Raw genomic sequence first — 10356 nt, forward strand, 5'->3', positions numbered from 1 at the left:
ACGACCATATGATGGTTTAGGGATTGACACGACCATATGATGGTTTAGGGATTGACACGACCATATGATGCTTTAGGGACACGACCATATGATGCTTTAGGGACACGACCATATGATGGTTTAGGGATTGACACGACCATATGATGTTTTAGGGATTGACACGACCATATGATGCTTTAGGGATTGACACGACCATATGATGTTTTAGGGATTGACACGACCATATGATGCTTTAGGGATTGACACGACCATATGATGCTTTAGGGACACGACCATATGATGGTTTAGGGACACGACCATATGATGGTTTAGGGACACGACCATATGATGCTTTAGGGACACGACCATATGATGCTTTAGGGACACGACCATAAGATGCTTTAGGGACACGACCATATGATGGTTTAGGGATTGACACGACCATATGATGGTTTAGGGATTGACACGACCATATGATGCTTTAGGGATTGACACGACCATATGATGCTTTAGGGACACGACCATATGATGCTTTAGGGACACGACCATATGATGGTTTAGGGACACGACCATATGATGGTTTAGGGACACGACCATATGATGCAGGGACACGACCATATGATGCTTTAGGGACACGACCATATGATGCTTTAGGGACACGACCATATGATGGTTTAGGGATTGACACGACCATATGATGGTTTAGGGATTGACACGACCATATGATGGTTTAGGGATTGACACGACCATATGATGCTTTAGGGACACGACCATATGATGCTTTAGGGACTTATGATGTTTTAGGGACACGACCATATGATGGTTTAGGGATTGACACGACCATATGATGCTTTAGGGACACGACCATATGATGCTTTAGGGACACGACCATATGATGTTTTAGGGACACGACCATATGATGCTTTAGGGACACGACCATATGATGGTTTAGGGATTGACACGACCATATGATGTTTTAGGGATTGACACGACCATATGATGGTTTAGGGATTGACACGACCATATGATGTTTTAGGGATTGACACGACCATATGATGCTTTAGGGATTGACACGACCATATGATGCTTTAGGGACACGACCATATGATGCTTTAGGGACACGACCATATGATGGTTTAGGGACACGACCATATGATGGTTTAGGGACACGACCATATGATGCTTTAGGGACACGACCATATGATGCTTTAGGGACACGACCATAAGATGCTTTAGGGACACGACCATATGATGGTTTAGGGATTGACACGACCATATGATGGTTTAGGGATTGACACGACCATATGATGCTTTAGGGATTGACACGACCATATGATGCTTTAGGGACACGACCATATGATGGTTTAGGGACACGACCATATGATGGTTTAGGGACACGACCATATGATGCTTTAGGGACACGACCATATGATGCTTTAGGGACACGACCATATGATGCTTTAGGGACACGACCATATGATGGTTTAGGGATTGACACGACCATATGATGCTTTAGGGATTGACACAACCATATGATGCTTTAGGGACACGACCATATGATGCTTTAGGGACACGACCATATGATGTTTTAGGGACACGACCATATGATGCTTTAGGGACACGACCATATGAAGCTTTAGGGACACGACCATAAGATGCTTTAGGGACACGACCATATGATGGTTTAGGGATTGACACGACCATATGATGGTTTAGGGATTGACACGACCATATGATGCTTTAGGGACACGACCATATGATGCTTTAGGGACACGACCATATGATGTTTTAGGGACACGACCATATGATGGTTTAGGGATTGACACGACCATATGATGCTTTAGGGACACGACCATATGATGCTTTAGGGACACGACCATATGATGGTTTAGGGATTGACACGACCATATGATGTTTTAGGGATTGACACGACCATATGATGCTTTAGGGATTGACACGACCATATGATGCTTTAGGGACACGACCATATGATGCTTTAGGGACACGACCATATGATGGTTTAGGGACACGACCATATGATGGTTTAGGGACACGACCATATGATGCTTTAGGGACACATATGATGCTTTAGGGACACGACCATAAGATGCTTTAGGGACACGACCATATGATGGTTTAGGGATTGACACGACCATATGATGGTTTAGGGATTGACACGACCATATGATGCTTTAGGGATTGACACGACCATATGATGCTTTAGGGACACACGACCATATGATGGTTTAGGGACACGACCATATGATGGTTTAGGGACACCACCATATGATGGTTTAGGGACACGACCATATGATGGTTTAGGGATTGACACGACCATATGATGCTTTAGGGATTGACACGACCATATGATGCTTTAGGGACACGACCATATGATGCTTTAGGGACACGACCATATGATGCTTTAGGGACACGACCATATGATGGTTTAGGGACACGACCATATGACACACGACCATATGATGCTTTAGGGACACGACCATATGATGGTTTAGGGATTGACACGACCATATGATGCTTTAGGGACACAACCATATGATGCCATATGATGCTTTAGGACACGACCATATGATGTTTTAAGGACACGACCATATGATACTTTAGGGACACGACCATATGATGCTTTAGGGACACGACCATAAGATGCTTTAGGGACACGACCATATGATGGTTTAGGGATTGACACAACCATATGATGGTTTAGGGATTGACCATATGATGCTTTAGGGACACGACCATATGATGCTTTAGGGACACGACCATATGATGTTTTAGGGACACGACCATATGATGGTTTAGGGATTGACACGACCATATGATGCTTTAGGGACACGACCATATGATGCTTTAGGGACACGACCATATGATGTTTTAGGGACACGACCATATGATGTTTTAGGGACACAACCATATGATGCTTTACCATATGATGATGGTTTAGGGATTGACACGACCATATGATGCTTTAGGGATTGACACGACCATATGATGCTTTATGATGCTTTAGGGACACGACCATATGATGCTTTAGGGACACGACCATATGATGCTTTAGGGACACGACCATATGATGCTTTAGGGACACGACCATATGATGCTTTAGGGACACGACCATATGATGGTTTAGGGATTGACGACCATATGATGGTTTAGGGATTGACACGACCATATGATGCTTTAGGGACACGACCATATGATGCTTTAGGGACACGACCATATGATGCTTTAGGGACAAGACCATATGATGGTTTAGGGACGACCATATGATGGTTTAGGGACACGACCATATGATGGTTTAGGGATTGACACGACCATATGATGCTTTAGGGACACGACCATATGATGCTTTAGGGATTGACACGACCATATGATGCTTTAGGGACACGACCATATGATGGTTTAGGGACACGACCATATGATGGTTTAGGGACACGACCATATGATGCTTTAGGGACACGACCATATGATGCTTTAGGGACACGACCATATGATGCTTTAGGGACACGACCATATGATGCTTTAGGGATTGACACGACCATATGATGGTTTAGGGATTGACACGACCATATGATGCTTTAGGGATTGACACGACCATATGATGCTTTAGGGATTGACACGACCATATGATGCTTTTAGGGACACGATGTTTTAGGGACATATGATGGTTTAGGGATTGACGACCATATGATGCTTTAGGGACACGACCATATGATGCTTTAGGGACACGACCATATGATGCTTTAGGGACACGACCATATGATGCTTTAGGGACACGACCATATGATGGTTTAGGGATTGACACGACCATATGATGTTTTAGGGATTGACACGACCATATGATGGTTTAGGGATTGACACGACCATATGATGTTTTAGGGATTGACACGACCATATGATGCTTTAGGGATTGGACCATATGATGCTTTAGGGACACGACCATATGATGCTTTAGGGACACGACCATATGATGGTTTAGGGACACGACCATATGATGGTTTAGGGACACGACCATATGATGCTTTAGGGATACGACACGACCATAAGATGCTTTAGGGACACGACCATATGATGGTTTAGGGATTGACACGACCATATGATGGTTTAGGGATTGACACGACCATATGATGCTTTAGGGATTGACACGACCATATGATGCTTTAGGGACACGACCATATGATGCTTTAGGGACACGACCATATGATGGTTTAGGGACACGACCATATGATGGTTTAGGGACACGACCATATGATGCTTTAGGGACACGACCATATGATGCTTTAGGGACACGACCATATGATGCTTTAGGGACACGACCATATGATGGTTTAGGGATTGACACGACCATATGATGCTTTAGGGATTGACACAACCATATGATGCTTTAGGGACACGACCATATGATGCTTTAGGGACACGACCATATGATGTTTAGGGACACGACCATGCTTTAGGGACACGACCATGATGCTTTAGGGACACGACCATATGATGCTTTAGGGACACGACCATATGATGGTTTAGGGATTGACACGACCATATGATGGTTTAGGGATTGACACGACCATATGATGCTTTAGGGACACGACCATATGATGCTTTAGGGACACGACCATATGATGTTTTAGGGACACGACCATATGATGGTTTAGGGATTGACACGACCATATGATGTTTTAGGGATTGACACGACCATATGATGCTTTAGGGATTGACACGACCATATGATGCTTTAGGGACACGACCATATGATGCTTTAGGGACACGACCATATGATGGTTTAGGGACACGACCATATGATGGTTTAGGGACACGACCATATGATGCTTCAGGGACACGACCATATGAAGCTTTAGGGACACGACCATATGATGGTTTAGGGACACGACCATATGATGGTTTAGGGACACGACCATATGATGCTTCAGGGACACGACCATATGAAGCTTTAGGGACACGACCATAAGATGCTTTAGGGACACGACCATATGATGGTTTAGGGATTGACACGACCATATGATGCTTTAGGGATTGACACAACCATATGATGCTTTAGGGACACGACCATATGATGCTTTAGGGACACGACCATATGATGTTTTAGGGACACGACCATATGATGCTTTAGGGACACGACCATATGATGCTTTAGGGACACGACCATAAGATGCTTTAGGGACACGACCATATGATGGTTTAGGGATTGACACGACCATATGATGGTTTAGGGATTGACACGACCATATGATGCTTTAGGGACACGACCATATGATGCTTTAGGGACACGACCATATGATGTTTTAGGGACACGACCATATGATGGTTTAGGGATTGACACGACCATATGATGCTTTAGGGACACGACCATATGATGCTTTAGGGACACGACCATATGATGGTTTAGGGATTGACACGACCATATGATGTTTTAGGGATTGACACGACCATATGATGCTTTAGGGATTGACACGACCATATGATGCTTTAGGGACACGACCATATGATGCTTTAGGGACACGACCATATGATGGTTTAGGGACACGACCATATGATGGTTTAGGGACACGACCATATGATGCTTCAGGGACACGACCATATGAAGCTTTAGGGACACGACCATAAGATGCTTTAGGGACACGACCATATGATGGTTTAGGGATTGACACGACCATATGATGGTTTAGGGATTGACACGACCATATGATGCTTTAGGGATTGACACGACCATATGATGCTTTAGGGACACGACCATATGATGCTTTAGGGACACGACCATATGATGGTTTAGGGACACGACCATATGATGGTTTAGGGACACGACCATATGATGGTTTAGGGATTGACACGACCATATGATGGTTTAGGGATTGACACGACCATATGATGCTTTAGGGATTGACACGACCATATGATGCTTTAGGGACACGACCATATGATGCTTTAGGGACACGACCATATGATGGTTTAGGGACACGACCATATGATGGTTTAGGGACACGACCATATGATGCTTTAGGGACACGACCATATGATGCTTTAGGGACACGACCATATGATGCTTTAGGGACACGACCATATGATGGTTTAGGGATTGACACGACCATATGATGCTTTAGGGATTGACACAACCATATGATGCTTTAGGGACACGACCGTATGATGCTTTAGGGACACGACCATATGATGTTTTAAGGACACGACCATATGATACTTTAGGGACACGACCATATGAAGCTTTAGGGACACGACCATAAGATGCTTTAGGGACACGACCATATGATGGTTTAGGGATTGACACAACCATATGATGGTTTAGGGATTGACACGACCATATGATGCTTTAGGGACACGACCATATGATGCTTTAGGGACACGACCATATGATGTTTTAGGGACACGACCATATGATGGTTTAGGGATTGACACGACCATATGATGCTTTAGGGACACGACCATATGATGCTTTAGGGACACGACCATATGATGTTTTAGGGACACGACCATATGATGTTTTAGGGACACAACCATATGATGCTTTAGGGACACGACCATATGATGGTTTAGGGATTGACACGACCATATGATGTTTTAGGGATTGACACGACCATATGATGCTTTAGGGATTGACACGACCATATGATGCTTTAGGGATTGACACGACCATATGATGCTTTAGGGACACGACCATATGATGGTTTAGGGACACGACCATATGATGGTTTAGGGACACGACCATATGATGCTTCAGGGACACGACCATATGAAGATTTAGGGACACGACCATAAGATGCTTTAGGGACACGACCATATGATGGTTTAGGGATTGACACGACCATATGATGGTTTAGGGATTGACACGACCATATGATGCTTTAGGGATTGACACGACCATATGATGCTTTAGGGACACGACCATATGATGCTTTAGGGACAAGACCATATGATGGTTTAGGGACACGACCATATGATGGTTTAGGGACACGACCATATGATGGTTTAGGGATTGACACGACCATATGATGGTTTAGGGATTGACACGACCATATGATGCTTTAGGGATTGACACGACCATATGATGCTTTAGGGACACGACCATATGATGCTTTAGGGACACGACCATATGATGGTTTAGGGACACGACCATATGATGGTTTAGGGACACGACCATATGATGCTTTAGGGACACGACCATATGATGCTTTAGGGACACGACCATATGATGCTTTAGGGACACGACCATATGATGGTTTAGGGATTGACACGACCATATGATGGTTTAGGGATTGACACGACCATATGATGGTTTAGGGATTGACACGACCATATGATGCTTTAGGGACACGACCATATGATGCTTTAGGGACTCGACCATATGATGTTTTAGGGACACGACCATATGATGGTTTAGGGATTGACACGACCATATGATGCTTTAGGGACACGACCATATGATGCTTTAGGGACACGACCATATGATGTTTTAGGGACACGACCATATGATGCTTTAGGGACACGACCATATGATGGTTTAGGGATTGACACGACCATATGATGTTTTAGGGATTGACACGACCATATGATGGTTTAGGGATTGACCCATATGATGTTTTAGGGATTGACACGACCATATGATGCTTTAGGGATTGACACGACCATATGATGCTTTAGGGACACGACCATATGATGCTTTAGGGACACGACCATATGATGGTTTAGGGACACGACCATATGATGGTTTAGGGACACGACCATATGATGCTTCAGGGATACGACCATATGAAGCTTTAGGGACACGACCATAAGATGCTTTAGGGACACGACCATATGATGGTTTAGGGATTGACACGACCATATGATGGTTTAGGGATTGACACGACCATATGATGCTTTAGGGATTGACACGACCATATGATGCTTTAGGGACACGACCATATGATGCTTTAGGGACACGACCATATGATGGTTTAGGGACACGACCATATGATGGTTTAGGGACACGACCATATGATGCTTTAGGGACACGACCATATGATGCTTTAGGGACACGACCATATGATGCTTTAGGGACACGACCATATGATGGTTTAGGGATTGACACGACCATATGATGCTTTAGGGATTGACACAACCATATGATGCTTTAGGGACACGACCATATGATGCTTTAGGGACACGACCATATGATGTTTTAGGGACACGACCATATGATGCTTTAGGGACACGACCATATGAAGCTTTAGGGACACGACCATAAGATGCTTTAGGGACACGACCATATGATGGTTTAGGGATTGACACGACCATATGATGGTTTAGGGATTGACACGACCATATGATGCTTTAGGGACACGACCATATGATGCTTTAGGGACACGACCATATGATGTTTTAGGGACACGACCATATGATGGTTTAGGGATTGACACGACCATATGATGCTTTAGGGATTGACACGACCATATGATGCTTTAGGGACACGACCATATGATGCTTTAGGGACACGACCATATGATGCTTTAGGGACACGACCATATGATGGTTTAGGGACACGACCATATGATGGTTTAGGGACACGACCATATGATGCTTTAGGGACACGACCATAAGATGCTTTAGGGACACGACCATATGATGGTTTAGGGATTGACACGACCATATGATGGTTTAGGGATTGACACGACCATATGATGCTTTAGGGATTGACACGACCATATGATGCTTTAGGGACACGACCATATGATGCTTTAGGGACACGACCATATGATGGTTTAGGGACACGACCATATGATGGTTTAGGGACACGACCATATGATGGTTTAGGGATTGACACGACCATATGATGGTTTAGGGATTGACACGACCATATGATGCTTTAGGGATTGACACGACCATATGATGCTTTAGGGACACGACCATATGATGCTTTAGGGACACGACCATATGATGGTTTAGGGACACGACCATATGATGGTTTAGGGACACGACCATATGATGCTTTAGGGACACGACCATATGATGCTTTAGGGACACGACCATATGATGCTTTAGGGACACGACCATATGATGGTTTAGGGATTGACACGACCATATGATGCTTTAGGGATTGACACAACCATATGATGCTTTAGGGACACGACCGTGATGCTTTAGGGACACGACCATATGATGTTTTAGGACACGACCATATGATACTTTAGGGACACGACCATATGAAGCTTTAGGGACACGACCATAAGATGCTTTAGGGACACGACCATATGATGGTTTAGGGATTGACACAACCATATGATGGTTTAGGGATTGACACGACCATATGATGCTTTAGGGACACGACCATATGATGCTTTAGGGACACGACCATATGATGTTTTAGGGACACGACCATATGATGGTTTAGGGATTGACACGACCATATGATGCTTTAGGGATTGACACGACCATATGATGCTTTAGGGACACGACCATATGATGGTTTAGGGACACGACCATATGATGGTTTAGGGACACGACCATATGATGCTTCAGGGATACGACCATATGAAGCTTTAGGGACACGACCATAAGATGCTTTAGGGACACGACCATATGATGGTTTAGGGATTGACACGACCATATGATGGTTTAGGGATTGACACGACCATATGATGCTTTAGGGACACGACCATATGATGCTTTAGGGACACGACCATATGATGGTTTAGGGACACGACCATATGATGGTTTAGGGACACGACCATATGATGCTTTAGGGACACGACCATATGATGCTTTAGGGACACGACCATATGATGCTTTAGGGACACGACCATATGATGGTTTAGGGATTGACACGACCATATGATGCTTTAGGGACACGACCATATGATGGGGACACGACCATATGATGTTTTAGGGACACGACCATATGATGGTTTAGGGATTGACACGACCATATGATGCTTTAGGGACACGACCATATGATGCTTTAGGGACACGACCATATGATGGTTTAGGGACACGACCATATGATGGTTTAGGGACACGACCATATGATGCTTTAGGGACACGACCATATGATGCTTTAGGGACACGACCATATGATGCTTTAGGGACACGACCATATGATGGTTTAGGGATTGACACGACCATATGATGTTTTAGGGATTGACACGACCATATGATGGTTTAGGGATTGACACGACCATATGATGTTTTAGGGACACGACCATATGATGCTTTAGGGATTGACACGACCATATGATGCTTTATGATGCTTTAGGGACACGACCATATGATGGTTTAGGGACACGACCATATGATGGTTTAGGGACACGACCATATGATGCTTCAGGGATACGACCATATGAAGCTTTAGGGACACGA

Source organism: Oncorhynchus nerka, linkage group LG4, assembly GCF_034236695.1.
Source record: "Oncorhynchus nerka isolate Pitt River linkage group LG4, Oner_Uvic_2.0, whole genome shotgun sequence".
Taxonomy (NCBI): Eukaryota; Metazoa; Chordata; class Actinopteri; order Salmoniformes; family Salmonidae; genus Oncorhynchus; species Oncorhynchus nerka.